Source organism: Vombatus ursinus, unplaced genomic scaffold (assembly GCF_900497805.2).
Source record: "Vombatus ursinus unplaced genomic scaffold, bare-nosed wombat genome assembly UNPS02014807.1, whole genome shotgun sequence".
Taxonomy (NCBI): Eukaryota; Metazoa; Chordata; class Mammalia; order Diprotodontia; family Vombatidae; genus Vombatus; species Vombatus ursinus.
In genome coordinates this window covers 14,042,503-14,064,600 of record NW_020954585.1, presented here as the reverse complement: position 1 = coordinate 14,064,600, position 22,098 = coordinate 14,042,503, and the positions used below count along the sequence as shown (strand labels likewise).

At 35.9% G+C, this 22,098-nt stretch overlaps 1 protein-coding gene across 6 annotated transcripts in view; it reads right to left on the bottom strand.

The window, feature by feature from the left end:
- The window catches only part of LOC114052343 (contactin-associated protein-like 4), a 587,798-nt gene that overhangs the window by 19,437 nt on the left and 546,263 nt on the right, over positions 1-22,098 (bottom strand). The gene's annotated exons all lie outside the window — the stretch shown is intronic.

The window sequence follows — 22,098 nt, the reverse complement described above, 5'->3', positions numbered from 1 at the left end:
TCAAAACATTTTTGGATAAAGAAAAACTAAATTAAAGGAAAGTAATGACTTTGCTTAATAATAAAAAAAAATGTTTCTTCAAACTCAGTCTCAACCTTATTGCCAAAACATGATCACTTTAAAAAAAATAATCTAACTGTTTACACTTAACAAGTTTAATGATACATTTTGAAAATTAAGAAACTTAAAAAACATCTTCAGTACTAAATGTCAGTACACACAGATAGATCCACCTAACTCTCCATGTTGAAAAATGATATGGCCACTGATAATATCATAAACTGAGAAGGATGTTTCTGAAAATGCTCCTAACTCAGAAGTTCTTTTTCTTTTTTGACTGACTAGACATGAGGACTAGTAGGTATACGGAAACTCACTATAAGCTACTATTAAGATAATTCTAATGATGAAGAAAGACTTAATGAAAGTTCTAATGAAACTGCAGACTAAATAATTTGAAAGATAAGAGTTGCTTCTGGGTTGATTTCTATTTTCAGATTTGATGTGAGAGATAATGAGACAGTCGAACTTCTATATTGGCCTAATGAAAGACAGCTAGACAGGTTTCAGGTCATCTGAAGGAAAAAAAGAAATAACAAAAAAACATATCAGTCTACTTTGAACATCCACTATGTATGAAATTCTGCTTCACTGAGACAATTGCTTGTGCTCAAACAAAGATTCAGCTCACTTCCTCAAAACAAAACAATTTTCCATAGGCAGCTAGGTGGCACAATGATTAGAATGCAATGCCTAGAATCTGGAAGATGTAAGTTCCAATCCAACTTCAGAAACTTAGCTCTGTGACCACGGGCAAGTCACAACTCCTATCTGACTCAGTTTCCTCTCTCGTAAAATGGGGATAATAATAGTGTCTATCACAGTGGTGACCTGAAGGTCAAATGATATAATATTTGTAAAGCCCTCTGAGAATCTTAAAGTAGAAATGTCAGTCTTGCAGACTGCAGGCCACATGTGACTGGCGAAACTCCTGAGTGCTACTGAAACAAATTATAATATAATTAGAAAATGTTTAACAAAATAAATTAAAATGTAACACAACATAGATCATGTCAAATGTCAATTTTCTAAGTCAATATGCAGCCAGCAGGGATCCATTTTTATTTGAGGCTGACACCACTTAAAGTGCTATATAAGTGCTAAGTATTATTATTATTCTGATGCATACCCTTTTCTCTGATGTACAACTAAGCATCACTCTTCAACCATAAGTACTTTGTGACTATGACAAACATACTGTTGATAATCTTATATCACTAGTAAGAATGAATTGATAGTTAAGCTGATAAAATTATTACAAAAGGTGGATTAGATATCCCTGGTAGTCGGTCAAACATTCCTTGAGTGCCTACTACGTGCCAGGAACTTGGGGATACAAAGAGAGACAAAGGACAGTCCCTGACCTCAATAAGCTCACAGTCTAATAGGGAGACAAAATGCAAATAACTATATACAAACAAACTATATATAGAATATATATATATATATATATATATATATATATGAAAAAATAGAGGAAAGGCGTTCAAATTAAGAAGGATTGGGAAAAAAGCTTTTTGTAGAAGTTCTAATTTTAGCTGAATTTGAAGGAAGTCAAACAAGACAGGAGGCAGAGATGAGGAAAGAATTTTCATGCATGAAGGACAGCCATTGAAATGGCTGGAGTTGAGAGATGAAGAGTCTTGTCCAAGGAACAGCATGAAGGCCAGAGTCACTAAATCAAAAATTATATGGCAAGATGTGAGATATAAGAAGACTAGAAATATAGAGTGGCAGCCTGAGTCATAAAAGACTATGAATGACAAACGTGATTTTATATTTGACCCTGGAAATAATAGGGAGCCAATGGAGTCTAATGAGAAGTGTGTTACATGGTTGGTTCTGTGTTTTAGGAAAATTGCTTTGGTGGCTTAATAAAATATGTCCCGGAATGGGACAAGACTTGTGACAAACAGACCAACCAGTAATCTATTATAATAATTCAGCCATGAAGAGATAATGGCTTGTACCAGGGTGGTGGCAATTGTCAAAGGACAGAAGGGGACCTAGTCAAGAGATGTTACAAATGTAAAATTGACACAGGTCTTGAAAATATATTGGTGATGGGAAGTGAGAGAATAAGGAGTGGAGGATAACACTTAGGTTGTGAGCCAAGAGGATTTGAAGGATGGCAGTGTCCTTAACAGTAATAGGGAAGTTTAGAAAGTAGAAGGATTTGGGGGAAAGAGAACGAGTAGTCCCAAATGAAGTTGACTATATTCATTAACAGATATGAATAATATCTTTATCATAAAATCATACTAATACCATAGTAGGATTTTTAATAAACAAGATAGATTATAAGAAATATAATTATGATGAAAAGTTAACTTTGAATATTATAGGACCATAGAAATAGATAATTTTACAGATGACAAAACTGAAGCCCATGGAAATTAATTGACTTACCCAAGGTCACACAGGTGAAGATAGGATTTGAACCCAATTCCTCTGACTTCAAAACTAATAATCTTTTTTTCCATTGGCTTCCAAAGCAAAGCGGTATAGTAGAAAGAGAAATGCATTAATAGTCCAAAGGCAGATTTCACTTCCAGTTCTGGTACTTACTTGCTTAGTGACCATGACCAAGTCAAGAATATAGTTTAGTTTTTCAAGGCATGGGCAAGAGTGGTAAATATTTAGTACATAAATCAAGAAAAGTTAATATTTGAGGATGTCAGAATACTTGACACAAATGGAATAACATTGTTTTTTTTTTTGAAGTAGATTCAGCTGCACAGCCTGTATCTGTTAAATCTCTCTAAGTAGATGGAAATTTCTCAAGGCTATGGAACATATGCATGCTTGTATATTCTAATGGATCTATTTTTTTTTCCCCACTAACACAGGTACTCTCCTTAATGCAAGGGTTTTTAACCTTTTTTTCTTTTTCTTTTTCTTCTTAGTCATGGACCCCTTTGGTAGTTTGGTGAAACCTATGGACCCCTCCTCAGAACATTTTTAAATGCATAGAAAAATATATAGTATTACAAAGAAAACTAATTACATTGTAATGCAGTTATAATATATTTTTTAAGAAGTTAATAGACCCAAAGTTAAAACTCTCTGCTCTAATAGTGTAAATTATAACCCACACATAACTCTTAGTTTGTATGGCTCTTCTTCTTGACCTCATGCTAATGCACTGTCAAATGCACTGAGAAGTCTTCCTTTCTATATTATACATTACAGAGCACACAAGCTGTCCATTGAGTATCTGTTGCTCTCCCTAGCCAATTATATTTCCTCCTTTTCTGTTTATACATATCTTTGATGATAACTTTTGTGTCACTTCTCCCATTCAATTCCATATTACTAACATTAAGTTTCTATGTGCAGTCTGTCCATTTATCTCACAGGATTACAGTACAGTAGTTGAAAGGGATCTCAGTAGCCTTCCAATCTAATTTGTAGCTGGAAGGAAATCCCACTATACCACACCAGAAAAGCGGTCATCTAGCCTTTGTCTGAAGCCATTCAAGTTGGGGATGGGGATGGGGATGGAGTGAGGGAATCTCACTGGCTCCAATTTTAGATAAATATTTTTTGGGAGAGTTTTGTTTGTTTGTTTTCTCCATTGACATCAAGCGTACATATGACTCAGCAACTTCCATTCACTGTTCCTGGTTCCTCCTTCTGGGCCCAAACAGAACAAATTTAATCCCTTATCTATATGACAATCCTTTAAATAAGTTCATCTATGTGAACACAACTATCATTTCTCCCCTAAATCTTCTCCTCTTTAGGATAAACATGCCAAGTTCTTTCATCTAATCCTTACGTAACATGGAATCAAGGCCTTTCACCATCATAGCTATCCTCCTTTGGACCCAAGAGCTTATCAGTGTTCTCCTTATTCTATGGAACCCAGAACTGAACACAACACTCCAGATAAGATCTGGTAAGGGTAGAGTACATTAGGATTATTACCTCTCTATTACTACAAACTACACTCCATCTTGATGTAGCCTGTTATTGCATTGGCTTTTGGGGACTGTTACATCATACTGTTGACTCAGATTGAGCTTTTAGTCCTCTAAAATTTTGGATCTTCTTTTTTAAAAAATGCCTGTTGGCATTCCCCACCTACTACTTGAAAAACTGATTGTGTGTGTGTGTGTGTGTGTGTGTGTGTGTGTGCGCGTGCATCCAAGTGCAAGAATTTACATTCAGACCTATTAGATTTAGCTCACTGATCTAGTTTAGGGCTAGCAGATTATGGCCTAAGGCTCAACTCTGGCCCAATACCCTTTCTGTTTGTCTAGCAAGTAAGAATGGTTTTTGTACTTTTACAATTTATTTGCATTCACAATTTAAATTATGTAAATTATTAAATATAAATAAAATTTACAATTTTATTTAAAAATATAAAAGCTATGGGTCATGACGTAACAAGAGGCTGGCTGGATTCCTGCTCTATTTCATAAAACTCAGGGTGAAAATACATAGTATATCTTTTCCTTACTCTATTCTGTTTAATTTAAAGGCTTTTTAAAATAGATTCACAGCAGAGCCAAGATGGCAGAGCAAAGGCAGGGACTCACCTGAGCTCTCCCCCAAACCCCTCCAAATACCTTTAAAAATGACTCTGAACAAATTCTAGAGCAGCAGAACTCACAAAAGGACAGAGTGAAACAAATTTCCAGCACAAGACAACTTGGAAGGTCAACAGGAAAGGTCTGTTGCACCAGGCTGAGAGGAGCACAATCCAGCCCAGGACACACCAACATAGACCAGGCCCCAGCAAACCTGGAGCAGGCCTCAGGGGACTGAATCACTGACAACAGTGGCGGTTCCAGACTTCTCAGCCCACAGACACCAAAGACAGCCTAGAAGGTCAGCAGGAAAGGTCTGTTGCTTCTGGGTGAGAGTAAAGCACAGTCCAGCACAGGCCACACTAGCATAGCTATGGCCCCAGCAAACCAGAGCAGGCCTTGGGAGTGACTGAATCAGCAGTGGCAGCAGCAGTTACTGTGGCAGTGGCTGCTTCTGGAGCCCTCAGTCCATAGACAGTAAGGGAATTGAACAACTGGTCAGAAGGGAGATTACAGGGGTATCTTTGTTGGCACTGAGGAAGGACTTTGTAACTTTGCCCATATTTGTATCTGGGTCACAGTCCTGGGGTGAGAAGGAGCAGTAACATAGCAGGCCTTGCAGCAGCAGTAGGGGGGGACCCCCCTCACAATTCCAGGGCAAAAAAGAGTGCTTGTGGTCACTCACAGGACAGAGCACAGGCCAGGAAAGGAGTAAACACTTCTCCTTAGGTCATACCACGTTGGAAGAACTGAAAACTTACAGGTCCCTAGAAATGTCTCTGAAAATAGCTGCACAAAACCCCTGAAGCTTGGGACAGTGCACCCTTCATACCATACTAGAAGAAGAATCCTACCTTAACAAAGAGTTTAAAAGTCAAGTAATAGGCTGGGAAAATGAGCAAACAACGGGAAAAAAACAAATAAACAAACAAACAAAAAAAAAAACCAAAAACCTCTGACTATAGGAAGTTACTTCGGTGACAAGGAAGACTAAAACACACACTCAGAAGACAACAAGGTCAAAGCTCCTCTATCCAAAGACTCCAAGAAAAATATGAATTAGTCTCAAGCTATGGAAGCGTTCAAAAACAATTTTGAAAATCAAGTGAGAGAAGTAGAGGAAAAATTGGGAAGAGAAATGAGAGTGATGTAAGAAAATCATAAAAAACAAGTCAACAGCTTACTAAAGGAGACTGAAAAAAATACTGAAGAAAATAACGCCTTAAAAAATAGACGAGACCAAATGGCCAAAGGGGCCCAAGAAGTCAACGAGGAGAAAAATGCCTTCAAAAGCAGAGTTGGCCAAATGTAAAAAAAAAGTCTAAAAGCTCACTGAAGAAAATAATAAATTAGAATAGAGCAAATACAAGCTAATGACTATGACAAATCAAGAAAGTATAAAATAAAACTAAAAGAAAGAAAAATAATAGAAGACAATGTGAAAAATCTCATTGGAAAAACAACTGACCTGGAAAATAGATCCAGGAGAGATAATTTAAAAATTATTGTACTATCTATAACCATGATAAAAAAAAGATCCTAGAAATCATCTTTCAAGAAATTATCAAGGATATACAAGCAATGGGGTATAGAAACTGATCCTGCCCTACAGGCAAACAGAAAGGGAAGAGGTTTAGGGATGTGGTGTGATAGAAGGGAGAACAAATTGGGGGAAAGGGTATTCAGAATGCACACCACTGGGGTAGGGGGATGGGAGAGATGGGAAGAAGATTTGGAACTCAAAATCTTGTGGAAATGAATGTTGAAAACTAAAAATAAATAAATTAATTAATAAAAAAAAAAGAAAGCAATTTCAGTTAACTAAATTGGCAATCAGCCAGATTGCAAAATTATTGCTCTGGCTGATCTCCCCCCCAAATTTTACCAAACACTTTAAAGAACCACCAAAATTCAAAAGCAGCACTTTTTAAAAATCTTTCAAAAATTACATAAGCTAGTTAGCGATTGCGCTTTGAATGTTGATGACATAGCCATTGACAAGGAGATTACACATTTGAACATGCTTCTAATACTTTGCAGATAGGGAATGAGAGGGGGTGATTTTCTCAAATACTTGGAAAGGGCTTTCATTAAAAAGTGGGCATAATTCTGTAAATGTGTCAAACATAATTAATCAAAAAGCAATAATTGTGCCAAACATTTCACCTCATAATAGATAAAGATAAGTGGTCTGCTGATCTTTTTTGATCAATTTGACCAATTTTTTGATTAATTTTGACCAATAAAATTTGTGTTGCCCTGAAAAAAAAAAGAAGTTATCAAAGAAAACTGCTGATATGCTATAACCAGAAGGTAAGACAGAAATTGAAAGATTGCCAATTTAGTTAACTGAAATTGCTTTCTTTTTTTTATTAATTAATTAATTTATTTTTAGTTTTCAACATTCATTTCCACAAGATTTTGAGTTCCAAATCTTTCACCTCCTGAAAGAGATCCCAATAGGAAAATTGCTAGAAATATTATAGTCAAATTCCAGAGTTCCCAAGTCAAGGAGAAAATATTGCAAGCAGCTAGAAAGAAACAATTCAAGTATTGTGAAGCCACAATCAGGAGAACACAAGATTTAGCAGCTTCTACAATAAATTATGTGAGAGTTTGGAATATGATATTCTGGAGGGTAAAGGAACTATGATTGCAATCAAGAATCACCTACCTAGCAAAACTGAATATAATCCATGAGGGGAAAAAATGGAAATTCAATGAAATAAAGCAATTTCACACATTCTCAAGAAAAGACCAGAGCTAAATAGAAATTTTGACTTTCAAATACAAGACTCAAGAGAATCATGAGAAGGTAAACAGGAAAGATAAATCATAAAGGACTTATTAAAGTTAAACTGTTTGCATTCGTACATGGAAATATGTATTTGTAACTCATAAGACCTTTCTCATTATTGGGGTAGTTAGAAAGAATACACACACACACACACACACACACACACAGGGCACAGTTGTTAGTTGAATGTCAAAGGATGATATCTAAAAAATAAAATTAAGGGGCAAGAGAGGAATGTACTGGGAGAAATAGACAGGGAGAGGTAGAATGGAGTAAATTATCTCACATAAAAGAGGCAAGAAAAACTTTTCACAGTGAAGGGGAAGAGGGGGGAGAGGAAAAGAGGTGAGTGCACCTAACTCTCATCAGAATTGGCAGAAAGAGGGAATAACATACACACTCAATTGGGTATAGAAATCTATCTTATCCCACCAGAAAGTAGTGAGGATGAGGATAAGAGGAGGGGGAGATAGAAGGGAGAGAAGAATGGGGGTAGGGTAATCAGAATCAAAATACTTTTGAGGGAGGAAAGGGTGAAAGAAGAGAGAAAATAAAATAAACAGAGGGCAGGATATGATGGAGGGAAATACAGTTAGTCTTTCACAACATGGCTATTATGTCAGTGTTTTGCATGACTACATATTTATAACCTATACTGAATTGCTGGCCTTCTCAATGAGGGGGAGGATGTAGGGAGGGAGGAAGGGAGAGAATTTGAAATTCAAAGTTTTAAAAATGAATGTTAAGGGGGCAGAGCCAAGATGGCAGAGTAAAAAGCAGTGACTTGCTTGAGCTCTCCCCCAAACCCCTGCAAATACTTGTAAAAAAATGGCTCTAAACAAATTATAGAGCAGCAGAACCCACAAAAAGACAGAGTGAAAAAAATTTCTAGCCCAAGACAACCTGGATGGTTGATGGGAAAGGTCTACTGTGCCAGCCTGGGAGAAGAGCATAGTAAAGTGTGGGCTGCACAGAAAAAGACAAGGCCTCAGTAAACCTGGAGCAGGCCTCAGGGGACTGAATCATAGACAGCTGTAATAGTTTTCAGACTTCTCAACCCACAAATGCCAAAGACAACTTAAAAAGTCAATAGGAAAGGTCTATCAGACCTTGGTCAGAGAGGAGTTCAGTCTGGCCTCAGTCCTGGCACAGCCCCAGGGTAGGGGCTGCTTTCAGAGCTCTCTGCTCATAGACTGAGGGGGGATCAAGTGGTTGATCAGAAGAGGATTGCAGGGATCTCTTTGCTGGTGCTGAGGCAGGATTCTCTTGCTTGGCCCCTGCTTGCATCTGAGTCACTGTCCTGGGTGGCGGTCGTGGGGTGAGGAAGAGAGCTGGTGTGGTGGAGCTTGTGGTGGCAGTAAATAGGGAAACCCCCTCACAGTTGCAAGGCAGAAAAGAGTACCTGTGGTCATTCACAGACAAGAGCACAGGTCAGGAAAGGAGTAAACACTTCACCTTTGATCATACCACTTGGGAAGAACTGAAAATTTATAGGTTCTTAAAAGTATCCCTGAAAACAGCTGCACAAAACCTCCAAAGCTTGGGACAGTACATTCTCCATATTGGAATCAGATTCCTACTTTAACAAAGAGTTTAAAAGTCAAGTAATTGACTGGGAATGTGAATAAACAGCAGTAAAGAACTCCAACTACAGTATCTTACTTTGGTGACAAAGAAGATCAAAACATATGACCAGAAGAAAACAAGGTCAAAGCTCCTACATCCAAAGCCTCCAAAAAAAATATGAATCCATTCCAGGCCATGGAAAAGTGCAAAAAGGATTTTCAGAAGCAAGTAAGAGAAGTAGAGGAAAAACTGGGAAGAGAAATGAGAATGATGCTAGAAAATCATTAAAAACAAGTCAACAGCTTGCTAAAGGAAACCCAAAAAAATACTGAAGAAAATAACACCTTAAAAAATAGCCTAACCCAAATGGATAAAGAGGTCCAAAAAGCCAATGAGGAGAAGAATGCCCTAAAAAGCAAAATTGGCCAAATGGAAAAGGAAGTCCAAAAGCTTACTGAAGAAAATACTTTCTTAAAAATTAGGAAGGAACAATTGGAAACTAGTGACTTTGTGAGAAAACAAAACACTGTAAAACAAATCCAAAACTAAAATAAATACATTAATTAAAAAAAAAAAAGAAATGATGAGTAGGTGGATTTCAGAAAAAAAAAAAAAACATCAGAAAGATTCGTTTGAAATGATGCTAAATGAAGTGAACAGAACCAGGAGAACATTGTGCACAGTAACAGCAACACTGCAATGATCAACTTTGATAAATGTAGCTATTCTCAGCAAAACAATGGTCTAAGACAATTCCAAAAGACTGATGAAGGAAAATGCTGTCCATAACCGGAGAAAGAACTATGGAATCTAAATGCAGATTGAAGTATACTATTTTCTCTCATTTTTTTTTCTTTTTCGTGGTGTTTACCTTTGTTTCTGATCCTTCTTTACACCGTGACTAATGTGGAAATATGTTTAATATGATTGTATATTTATAGCCTATCTCAGATTGCACACTGTTTTGATTAGGGGGAGGAGAGGGAGGAGGAGAAAATTTAGAACTCAAAATCTTATAAAAGTGAATGTTGAATGCTATAAATAAATAATTTTTTAAATGAATGTTAAAATTGTTTTTACATGTAACTGGGGAAAAATAAAATACTAAATAAAAATTTAAATAAAATAAAATAGATTAAGAAGACATACAGTAAATATATTTGCACCAGCATTTATGTGTTAAGTGTGTTGTGTCTCAGGCCAAGAACCTGCTATCCTTATATTTTAAGTTGTAGTCCAGATTCCCAAATTAACATTTCTGTTCTTCATCTCTTGTCTTCAATGGACAACAATCCAGAAAACACATCCTGTACTCCTATGGCCTTCTCTTTATTACCCAGTACTTCACTATCATTGGCAATACTTTTTAGATTCCTTTTGGCAATTTAATTTGTGGCCACATGAGTCAAAGTGGGTAGCTGTCATCCATTTGGTTAAATCTTGGGGAATCCTCAGTTACGTGTTGAATACATGCCAAGAAAGATAACAGAACTCTCTGTTGTTATTATTGGGTTGCAAAATAGCTGCCTTCGTACCCCTGAGCAGGGAATCACCAATTATTATTTTTTTGACCTTCCTGGATGCTTTCCCACTTGAAAGCTTATAGGACTGAAAAATGTAATTTTTGGAGAAAAAGTAACTTCTTCCTCCTCATAACATCCACCCCCCTCCTCTTCATGAAGAGCTTCAAATCTATTTTTAAGATCTAATTATACAGCTCTCTTTTTCCTCCCATTTCTCTTCTCTATAATACTCTCACATTTTCAACATCCTGTCATGAGAAAAGTCTCCTCTACATTTTTTTCCCATTGATATCTCACTTCTGTTTCCTTTAGAAACGTCATTCTATCTAACAACCTGGGGTATAGAGAGGTATATGCTGAGTCCTTTTGGAGGGAAATTGACCTACAAATCGAACACAAATAATAGTCATTTAGCTATGGCAGAAATACAAATATCACATGCTTAAGGCAAGTCACTGAGCAATTTTCCCTACTCTCCATACTGGTTCATATTTTCAATCTTGTTTTCTTTTCTTTTTAATTACATAAATGGGTTTTTTATCTTAATCTTAATCTTAATCTTAATCACCTTCCTATTTTTGTTATGGTCAATAATCATCTTTTAAAGGGCAGCTAAATGGTGCAATGGATAGAGTGCCAGGCCTGGAGTAAGAAAGACTCCTCTTTGTGAGTTCAAATCAGGTCTCAGATGTTTACTAGCTGTTACTAGGTGTTATTTTCTTCAGAAAAGTGCCTTAAATTTGTTTGTCTCAGTTTCTTCATTTATAAAATGAGCAGGAAAAGGAAATGGCAAACCAATCCAGTATTTTTCCAAGAAAACCCCAAATGGGACCACAAAAAATCAGACAAGACTGAAAAATGACTGAACAACAATCACCTTTTAAAAATTCAACAACCTCATTCAACTTTTGTCAATCTCATCCATAAATCCATACCCACACCCCATTCCACTGAAACCCTAACAACGCCCTCTCTGTTTTATTAATTTGTTTTCCCCACCAATTCACTGTATTACATGAATTTACTTTCTAATTGTTCCCTTGACCTTTTTCTTACCCTGATTTCTTTCACCAGCTACTCTCTTCTTATCTTCTTTGTGACTACCTCTTCAGATTCCACTTCCTAATTCTCCTCTATCATCCTTAACCCCACTCAATCCTTTTTATAGCCTCCTTCATTGCACTTGATCCTGATATTCCTCCAACTTAATATTTGAATCTGGACCTGTATCTGATCCTGGAGATGATTAATCCTTCAAATTCTCCTCAAATTCTTCCAAAATTTACCAAATTTTCCTTTCCATATTCAACATTCTACCTACTTCACTCATTCAAGCCCTTTTAAGTCACCTACATGATTTTCTTTTTCTTATTTGGCTCAAGTCACCTCATCTCCTGTTCCTTTTCATACAAACTCCTCCTACAGAGACCTGAAATTGTTTCCAATTGTTGGAGGGTCATCAAATAAAGTTACCACTGTTGCTCCATCTTCCAAAATATCTTGCTTTATTTTAACATATGCAGAGGAGATACTTTGTTGGAAGGAGAGCCTTTAAGGTTTCATTTTTCTCCATTGGATGACATTGGTGTTTAGTAGTCAATAATTAATAAGCACAGTATGTTATATTATATTAACTACAACTTTCAGTTGAGTATGTAAAAGTGTGGTCTAATGTTGAATATGATCTATGATAGCCTGCCTGTTCCTTTTGAGACCTTCGTCAACAAAACACTCTGAACATGTGTGACAGTTTGTCTCAAAACCTTTTCTAGGTTTGGACTGGCCAAATCTTCATATGGAAAGGCCAAGGATATTGTTAAGTAAGGGGGAAAATACACTAACCTTGTCTCTTGATCCCATTTTATATTTGTTCTTTTTTTCTGCCTGCTTTTCTATACTAGAAAATCGGACAATCAATCAACAAATAAGTGTCAACTATGTGCTAGGCATTAGGGATACAAAAATGAAAAGGAAATATTATTTGACTTTAAGGAGCTTATAATCTTCTAGGGGATCCAATATAATTGATTATAAACTCATAGTTATAGAACTTGAAGAGACTTTTACTTGTTTTGTAAAAATATTTCACTATTTTATAGTCTCTTCTGAATGACATCTTTTGAAGTCCAAGGCTCAAATTATAGTGACACATTATTAACATCACCAAAGGCTGTTCCTCCTGTGGTTCTTTTGAACTTTTGCCTGTTTGTGACAAATTTCTTTAATATATGAGGAGGGTCCTGAAGATAAGAGCACTGGGTTGAAGGAAACAAGAATCTTGTATTTATATTTTTTTAAATTCTCTTGCTGAATGTTTGTTTGCAAAATAGTCCTAAATCAAATCCAAACTTTCATTTTACAAGGGAGGAAATAGGCAAAGATATGCTAGGTGAATTGCCAGGGTCAGATGGTTAGTAAGTATCTGAGTTGAAATCTGAATCTAAGATCCCCACCTTCAGGTCGAGCACCCTTTCTATTACACCATTCTGAAGTCAATCTGAAATAAATGCAAGATAATTGGCGGGGGGGGGGCGGTTTGGAGATCATGAGCAGATGAAGGGACCAGGAAACTCTTTGAATAGAAAGTCACTGAAGCAGAGTTTTGAAAGAAAAAAAAAATAAAGGATTCTAAGAGGTGGAAGTGTGTAGGAACATTCCAAAGAGGGAAACAGACAGTACAAAGTGCAGAGAAAAAGGATAGATATTGTATGTGAAGAAAAGCAAGAAGACCACTTGTCTGGAGCTTAGAGTGGAGGAAGGAGAGTAATGTGTAACAAGATTTGAAAGGTAGTTTGAGAGCAGATTGTGATGGAAGTTAAAAGCCAAACAGAGGAGTATCTATTTGATCTTAAAGGCAATAAGAAGTTATTGGATTTTATTGAGCAGGTGAGTAATCTGGCCAGAACAGCACTTCAAGAAAATAAATTTAGTAGCTATGTGCAGGATGGATTAGAGACAGAAGAAATTTGGAGCAGGGAAACTTACTAAGGGAATATTACAATAATCCATGGTAGAGGGGATGAGGATCTTAGCTTCTTTGTAGTGGGAAAAGGATATGGGTTCAAGAGATGTATGAGGAAAAATAACAAGATTTAACAACTGGCTAGACGACAAAAGAAATTTTCTATCTGGGGACCCCAAACCCCAGAGAATTTGGCAGTTTATTGAGCAAATAACCATTACTTGCTTTGTATTTTAGTTTTCAGAGTTTAAAACTGAGATGCCTATGAAATGTATACCCTAAGCTACAATGGTGCTGCCCACATAGATCCCAAGCTCAGCTAACTAGGAAGACCCTGCTATTTGTTTTTAAAGAGATTGGTACCTGTAGCTGAAATATCTTGTAGAGGATATCAGAGGCTTATAATCTAAGATAGGAGGCTTTTTACTAATACAAGGCAATGATTCCTGCCATTTCTAAAAATACAAAAGATGGAAAAGCTTTTGGACTTTAAGTTAAGACAGCATGGTAGTACCCAATGTTCTCTTCAGGAACAGATCATCAAGGATATCAGCTGAGCCAGAAGCTCAAAGTAACTGAATGGCATCCAGTTGAAAATTGCTTTCATTTGGCAGAACAGCATCTGGTAGATTCTACATAAACATCAGACTATGCTTAGCAAAGCAGAATCCAGCAGAGCTTATGTGACTAGCAAGAAACAGACCTAGTAAGAGCAAAGTAATGAAATCATTAGAAGATAGAAGTAGCCAGGCAGAGTCAGGGGCATGAATTGACTTCCTTATGTGTATGCCCTAACATGTGTTCCCTCTGTGTGCTTCTCCATGCATGTACCTGGATATACATGTTCTTTTCATGTGTGCCCCTCTATGTTTATTCTTTACATAAGTATGCCCATTTATCTCACTGATGTATATATTTCTAAGACAGTATCCCCCCATGGTGGAGATGTTTAGTTACTTGTACCAGGACAATGATGAACTTTTTTTAAACTATAATATCATTAATTAAAAACCTTTGTTTTGAAGTTTGTTTCCTCTAGCTGACTATTAAAAACAAATATATTGATGTGGGATCATGAATTATAGTATACAAACCAAGTACTTTGAATCTGAGATTATCAGTCTCTGTTGGATGATATGCAGATATAGATTATTCTTATAAATATTGCATTTAGATGGGAAAATGGGGATATGACTTCATAATTACAATTTTGTTACAAATATTCTTTTGTTAGTGAAAATATCTGCTTCAAATAAAAATACAAAGAGACCATGTATTCCATTGATTTCACGTCCTCTGACATAGAGTTCAAGATGGATAATGGAATGAGATGGAGTATGAGTCCACTTTAATTCGAGAAGATTTTAATTTTGTTTTAATTTCATTAGTGGGTGAAAAATCCATTGTGAATTTACTCTAATTGGAAAAGGAAGAGATTGGAGCACTTTTCCCACTACATCAGGAGATAGAAATCTAAATTTCTGGAACTTAGCAGAGGTTATAAAGTAGTATATTTTCTTTATTTAAAGACATGGCTTTAAAGAGTTAATTGTTCCTTAATTATATATAATAAGCAATTTAATTAAACATCCAAATTTTCATTAGATGTAACTTCTGTGAACAAATAAGAACATTTGAGTCATATGAGTTTTTCCTATGTAAGCCAGTTAGTACTTTTCATTTTAAGGTATTATTATGCTAAAAAAAAACAGATTCAGTAAATAGGATAGAAGAATTTGATTAAATATTGCCACCATTTTTTTTTTCATTGTGAGAGTAAGACAAAATTAAAAGTGATTTCATTTTGACTGATTGATTCATGTCTAAAAGTCTTCATTTTACACTATAAAATACTCAGAGAAACAATTAAATTTCATAGAGCTGACCATTAATTGACTAATTCATTTACTCTGCAGGAATTTGCTGAGTATCTATTATGTTCTAAGTACTGGTAAGTGCTACAAGAGATAAAGATAACTGCCAGTCCCTACAATTAAGAAGTCTATAATCGGTTGGGGAGTTAAAACCTATTGTAAAAATCTATTTAAATCATGGATAGAATCCTAATGAGATAATAATACTTCCATATTTAGTATATGAGATCTGATAAATACACTTTCTATAAGCAGTTTGGCATGGAAGATACAAATCTGGCACCAAAGTGAGGGGCACCTGGGTTGATGTTCTACCTTTGTCTTATCCTGACTGGCAAGGAAATCATTTGACTGATCAGAGAGCCCCAGGGATTTCTCTTAGACTGTAAATGGCAGAACAGGCATTAATCTGCATTTGGTATAAGGAGTTTTCTCAATAGTGAATTCCCTATACTACAGGTGTCAAACACTAGATAACAATCCTTAATGCCAGCCTGAACCAGATTAAAATGCAACTAGGAAATATTTAACAAAATGAATAAAAATTCAATAAAACATTGATAACATTACATTTAAAACTGTCAATGTATGGCCTGCAGGGATTTTTATATATGTATTAGTGGCCCCTATTTCTGCTTGAGTTTCACACAACTGGCCTACATTGGTGAAATCCCAAGTCCAGACTGAAACAAACAAACAAAAAGTACATTCTAGGTGAATGATTTTGGGCAGTGATATTCTTTATCCTTCTTTCTTCACTTATACTTAATAAAGAAGATTATTTTCCAAAAAGTGAAAATCAAGCTATTCAGATCCCTGTGGCAGATATCATCCTATTCCTAGACTATTCTTTCTTCTTTCTTTAAAGGTTAAGTACCTTATTCATAATATTATTCTCTAATCTAATACTTGGAGATTGCCATATATGTGTTGATTTCCCCTTAAACATCTTGATTTTCCTGTTCATCAACCTCAGCTCCTATGACCTATACCTTACTCCATTTCAACCTCCGGTTAATAAGATTTTTGCTCTCATCATTAACCACAATCTGGAAAATGGAAATTATTCTATATGACACTAACTTCTTATCCTTTCATGTTTCTCTGTGTTTTATCCCTTGTGAACCTACCGTTTTTCCTCATCACAGCCTCTAGTCACTCAATATCTTCCTATTTTCCCAGTCCCTCACCCCAGCTCTGGCTTCAATTTTTTTTTAATACTATGGACAACCGGTTCAACCTTATATTGCTCCTTACCCTCCAACTCTTTGGTTTTATCTCTTCCCTATTTATTTCCTTCTAAGTCAAACCTTAGTTATTTCCATGACCTGCCATTTCTACTCCTACTCCTATGCTGCTAAATGTGACTGGAGATATACATACAACCATGCTGACTGGATACATTACAAAGGAATATAATCTAATTTTAACGGCTGTCACAACTACGTGACAATACTTTTACTCTTCCCTGATTAATTCCTTCTCCCACTCTCCATAGCACCTACTCTAAATCTTTGTGTTGTTTTTTTTTCCCCCCTAGAAACTCTTTCCTCCTTGGTCTCTTATGAAACTGCTTCCTCTTGGGTCTCCTTATATCTACCTGAGCACTGTATCTCAATCTCCTTTGCTAGACAATCATTCATGTTATGCATCTATTGCTCAGATGTAGCTCAAGGATCTTTCCCAGGCCTCCTTCTCTCCTTTCACTATACTTTCTCCCTTGGTGATCTCTTCAACTCCTCTTGGTTCAATTATCCTCTCCATGCAGATGATTCCTAAATTTATGCATCCAACTTGAGTTTTCTTTCCTGCGGTCAGGGACTGCATCACCTATTATCTGATTAATATCTGCACCTGGATACTCCATAAGTATCTAAAACCCAACAAAGTATGTCCACAACATAATTCAATAGTTTCTTACCCCCCAAAAAAGTCTCTCTTCCTAACTTCCTTTCCCCTCTCCCCAGTATTGAGCACACCATGATCCTTTCAGTCACTCATGTTTGTACTCTAGGAGTCATGCTCAGCTTTTCCCTTTCTCTTACTCCATAAGTCAGATCAGTTGCCAAACTGTATACATTCTATCTCCACAACTTCTCTTGCACAACATCTGTCATCATTTTCTTTCTATTCATATGGCTATTACCTCTCTTGGACTATTACAATAATTACAACAATAAACTAACCGGTTTGCCTTCAATCAGTCCCTCTTCTCTCTATCTTTCATCTATATAGCTGACAAACTGATATTCCTAAAGCTCATCCCATCATTCCTTTGACTAAGAAGTTTCAGTGACTCCTTATTTTATGTAGTATTAAAACAAATAAACAAAAAAAACCTCTCTTGTTTAGCATTTTAAACCCTTCCTAGTCTTGCTCCAATTTTTGATTCCAGACTGTTTTTTATTCAACTCCTCTCCCCACAATCTATTTTCCAAACAAAATGGCTTATTTGTTGTTTCCTCATCCATAATATTTCATTTCTCACTTCCTAGTATCTTCATCAGTTGTCCTCTAGGCCTGGAATGTTATCTCTCTTCTTTCCTTCTGGGAATTCCTTACTTCCTTCAAGCCTGTTTAATTTTCACATACTACCTGAAAAATTTCTTGATCCTCTAATCCTCTCAATTATTAATGATTTCTGAATGAAAAAAGACAGGAGGGAAGGAAAGGAAGAAAGAAAAAAAATAAAATTTTGCTTATATATTTTATATGTATTTTTTGCATAAATGTTGTCCCACACCCCTTCCCTACAGAAAATAATCTCTTTGAAAGAAGGGACTATTTGATTTTCATTTTTGTAATCTCTGTGCCTAGTACAGTGTTTGGCACATGTAAATGCTTAATCATTATTTAATTAAGTTTATAGCTGAGATAGGATATTGTGCAGAGTTGTTTAACTACTCTTATTTACCCTTTTCTCTATTGACTCATTGCCCAGATGGGTTTCCCATTAGATTCATTCCCTATCCACTATGGGAAGTAGTATCAAAGGATCTGTAATTTTCTTTATTCTTCTGTCAACTCTCAGCTTCCAGCTAGAGACAGCACTTCTGCAAAAACGTCTTATTGCTAGATCTACCTTTATCTCTCCTCTGGGGACATTTTCCCTTTAGTTGACTCCTCTAAACTTCATTTCCAGTAAGTACACCCAGACTAGCAAAGGTTTCTGGTTAACAATGTTTATAAAGGCAAAGTTAATGTCTAAAACAAAGATATACAGATTTTTGCAAGTAAAGGTCGAAGCTACCATGAGGGACTCAAGGAGAAAAACGAGATACAAGGTTGCCACCTTGAAGTCTATAGTCCAGGGGTTTCAGTCACAGAATATCTCCCCAAATTCCTGATGCCCAGTTGGTCCAAGCCACCTTGTTTCTAGAGTCTTACCTCTTTTTTTCTGGGGTGGTTGCTTCTACCTGTACTTCTGCTCTGTCATTCCATATGACTTCTATTTAAAAATTTTCTTTCTTAAGCACCATGTATTAGGAGCTGGCTTCTTCCCTGAGTCTATCTCATAGATTCAATAAAATAAATTTTAAAGGTCACTCTGAGGCATCGGGTAATATTCTTCACAATATTAAGTTGCTTTCTTTTGATTTATTCAAAGGAATGATTCACTTCTCATAAGGGGATAACCTGGCATGGCCACATGTTTTAGAGTTAATTTAATTACTTAGTTGTCTATCTCTTTTCTGTGATTAAGTCCTGGGCTTTCAAGGACTATTCCTTTTCAAGTTGAAATTATATTTACTATAGAAAATAACCATTTCTAGTTATTAGTTTGACTATGTACTTTGATATGATCAAATAGTTACCATCTAATATTTTAGTATATTCAAAGAATTATTGAGAAACATTATGATACAGGGGAAAGAGTATTTGCTTTTCAGTCCAAGGTCCTAACCTAAGTTCAAATCCTATTACTTTTTATCTGCATGACCTTGGACAAGTCACTTAACTTCTCTAGTTTCTTAAAACAAAGTGGACTAGATGGCTTTTAAGGTTTTTTTTTTCAACTCTATATTTACAATCTTATATTGCAAACTATTCTGCTAGAGATCAAAAATAGCTAAACAATGTCTGCAGCTTATGGTTTTACTATTATTAAGCCTCAGTTGAAAACCTGATATGACTGTTACAACAATGCTTTTATACCACTGATGTGATCAAATAAATTTCAAGTAATTGCACAATAGCCTAGTAAGCTTTATACTTAAATGTTGTCTTAAATTTCTTCATTCCAATAGAGATACTGGCCCTTTTTCAAATTGTTTCCTGATACTGTTGTAGTATAACGAAAACCAATTTCAAAAAAGTATTCTATTTCAGAACGTAGTTTGTGGAAGTGACAACTACCCATGGCACTAGCACATAAAAGTTTAACTTCACATAAGACTCAGAGAGGATCTTTATTGATTGAGACGTGGAAAGAGTATAAGTTCTTTCTAAACTAAAATAAAAATTACTAAAATTTTGTGAGGAAGAAAGAAATTAGAGAGTCATACTACTAACATGAGGATGTCCAATGTGACAATGCCTTCATACTTTCATAAATTTGTTCATTAGTGTATTTAAGAAAAAATTATCAAATGTTTACTATGTATCAGGTGCTATGGTAGGTACTGGAAACACAAAGACAAAAGTGAAATAGTCAACAAATATTTATTAAATGCTGGGCATTGTTTTATGTGCTGAGACTAGAAAATGAAGATGTAACAAAGCAAAGCAATAGCCATTGCCCTGTAAGAGCCTGTTTTCTATTGAGAGAAAACAACATTTTTGTAGCTAAGTCAATATAAAAAATATTGGATCACAGAATTGTAGGATTATTGATAAAGAGCTGGAAGGGACCTCAGAGGCGATCTAGCACAAGACTCTATTTTATGGATGAGGAAATCTATACAGCAAATACAAAGTTGTTTTTTTTTTAAAGTGTTGAGGGCTATACCAACTGGGAGGATGAGAACAACAATCAAGTAGGAGGTGATGCATGAATTGAGCCTTTTAGGAACCTAGGGATGCTAAAAAGTGAAAAGGGAGTACACTCGAGGTGGAGGTAGAGAGTTTGTACAAAAAGCATGGATGCAGGAGGAGGGATAATCTATAGGCAGATCAGCAGGTAGGCCACTAATAAAAATTAACATGAGGGAGTTGGGAGTAATGGTGAAGCGAATTAATATTTAATAAGCATCAATTATATGGGCACGTAGGTGGCACAGTAGATAGAGTACTGGGTCTGGCGTCAGAAATACTCATCTTTCTGAGTTCAAATCTGACCTCAAACACTTACTAGTTGGATAACCCTGGGCAAGTCACTTAACCCTGTTTGCCTCAGGTTTTTCATCTATAAAATGAGCTGGAGAAAGAAATGGCAAGTCACTCCAGTATCGTTGCCAAGAAAACTCCAAATGGGGTCGCAAAAGTCCTATGAAAATGACTGAATAACAATGACAACAAATTATATGTCAGGCACTATGCTAAATGCTTTTACAAATATTATCCCATTTGATCCTCACTTCAACCCTGGGAAGTAGGTGCTATTGTTATCCCCACTTTACAGTTGAAAAACTGAGGAAGAAAGAGGTTAAGTGATTTGCCCAATGTCACACAGTAAGTGTGCTAGTATCTGAGGCCACATTTGAACTCAGGTCTCCTGAATTCAGACCTAGTGCTGAATCCATTGTGCCACCTAATTTGATTGGTTTTATTACAATCAAAATTGTTTCTTATCAAAAACTATGCAAAAAGCAAAAAGCCTCAGAAGATTTCTCAAGTGCTTTTTCAGTGAATACATAGGCAATTAATTTCAAGAGAATTCATGTAAATAAATTGTTTAGTTTATTTTCTAATTGTGATTGATTTGCCTCAAAGTATAAAGAAATCTTTGCTGGCTTCATGTTATGTTATATATGTATATGTGCATATAGCTTGTACATACAGATATGTGTTCTATATATAACATAGGTATAGCTAGGGATAGGGATAGGGATAGAGAAAGATAGAGATCAAGAGAGATGACATAGATGTAGGTGTAGATATACATATAGTTAGCTAGAAAGAAATAGAAGTAGAGCTGAGCATAAAGACAGAGATAGAAGAAGCTACAGATATAGATACAAAATCCTGTTCAGGGCAAAGTCCTTAACTCTCATTCTCAGTGTCAGGATGGGTGCACATAGTGAGGACAACTAGTACTCCCTTCATTATTCTAGGGGTAACCTGAGATGATGGGGTTTCTAATACTGTCACTGACATTGCTTTCCCACCCCACCAGTATGTTTCAAGTTAATTATCAGCCAGACTTAAATAATTTTTAGAAAGGGTATTTACTAACCTCATATATCAAGAAGACTTATTACAAAAATATCCCCTCAAACTAAGGATACATTCTCCCCATGTTGTCCCTGGGAAGGGTAGGCTCAAAGTTAGAGATCAAAAGGGCCAAGGGTAAACTCATACTAGAAATAATAGCTTTGGTGGACATGGCTACCAAAGTTTATCTTCTAACCTTTTGGAATTAGCAAGGTCACATGATTGGAAGGAGGAGCAAAAATGAGAGAAAGAAAAAAAAAAGCCTCTTTCCTCTTCTCCCAACCCCCAAATGCAATTTCCTGTCAGGAGAATTCATTACTTTAATGATGCAAACAAACTCTAAATTAGGATGTATAAAAATATCTATCTTGGCTATTTTTTTCTATTGGAAAAATTAGAAATTAAGGGTGTGCCTACCAATTGAAGATGACTGAATAAGTTATAGTATATTAATGTGATGGAATACTAT